Raw genomic sequence first — 1681 nt, forward strand, 5'->3', positions numbered from 1 at the left:
GGTTATCCAATATTTTAATAAATATTATGTCTTATATTTTATTAGTATTGCGTGAGAACTTGAAAATTACAAGGTTGTAATGTTGGGATGAAGATCTCTTAAGAAGTTTTCTAAAAGGTGTACAAGTTTGTGTGCTTGTGTTGTTCTTTAAGTATTTCTATTTTGTTATTTGTTAAAAATTCTTGTAAAAAAATTATCATGACATATTTTTTGTCTTTTTGACATTTTATTAACATTTTTATAAATTAAACTTGGATCTTTGTATTATAGTTTTTCTTGGGTTTGCTCATCCTTTTTGTGCTAATTATTATTTCTTTTGAATTTACAGGGTGCATTTAAATTCTTCAATGCAAGGACCGAAGCTATTTCTTCCTTTAATGCAATCGGAGCAGCAACATTTTCAATTCCCAAATCAATACTTAGAATTTTTAATGTGGATGCCCCCTGGAATTTTATAGATTAAAGAAAAAATATCTAACCCAATGTACATAGTTTGTACTATTATTTTAGTTTGACAAGAATTTTAATTTGAGTTCATCTTATTGTTTAGCCTCCCAATAGCTAATTTTTATTCTACAAACTTTATTATGTCTCTTGTAAAAGAGTTGAATCATGTATGTATATTGAGGATGCATGAACTTTAAATATATAATTGCATATTTTAGAATTAACCTTTAGAATTATTCATGTATCAGTTTGTATGAAGTAAGTGATATCCAGAGCTTATTATGTTTCTATTCTTACAAAATAAATAAGCGACTGAAGCATTTATTGTCGTTAATTAATTTTTCATCACTAATTTAAAATGTAATAGAAAATCTAGAAAGAAAATAAAATATATTAAAAAAATTTAATCATGGATATTGGTGACGATTTGTAGCTACAAAATTTTGAATTTGAAGCTAAACATAAATACTATACTACGTGGCTAGTGTGTAACCTACATGCTAAATTTTTTGTAGCAAAATAAATTACACCTTTTGCCGCAATATATTCCTTTGTGGCTAAAGTACAAAAGATAGCTACAAAGTTGGTTTGTTGTAGCAAAAGAATAAACTCATTAGCTACAAATATAAATTTTTCGTGGCAAGTCTTATCAATATAGCCACATCATAAAATTTTTTGTAGCAGTATGTACTATAGCTCAGTCATGAAACATTAAAGTTTGTAGCTAACTTTTAGTTACGCTACATTTTGCTACGGATGCTACGGAAAAAAATATTGTAGCGAAAGTGTTTAGCCACGGAAATTTTTATATTTAGGTACGATATACTTCGTAGCTATACATGTATTATGTTGTAGTGCACAATGTGCACAAGAATCTTAACAATAACAAAATGAAAGTGAATTTAACAACTTCACCTCAATGTGATAACGACTTTCTCAACTTCAACACCAATAACCGAACAATAAGATATTTCACGAAATAGCAACTTCAATTACAAGTAATTCAACAATTAAAGATATAACAAGGCAATAAGGAAGGAAATAACTTCAACTAAGCATATAAGAGCAAAACAACAAGTAAGAGGCAGAACAAGTGTTAACAAATATCTAGTAAAGCATGTAAGGGTAGATTAACACATGTAAGAGTTGATTACCAATGAAGGATATAACATGTAACGCCAATTTAATTAAAGGCATGGAAAGAGTCTAAATAACCTAAATCGGTCAAATACCG

Source organism: Nicotiana attenuata, chromosome 10, assembly GCF_001879085.1.
Source record: "Nicotiana attenuata strain UT chromosome 10, NIATTr2, whole genome shotgun sequence".
NCBI classification, from domain to species: Eukaryota; Viridiplantae; Streptophyta; class Magnoliopsida; order Solanales; family Solanaceae; genus Nicotiana; species Nicotiana attenuata.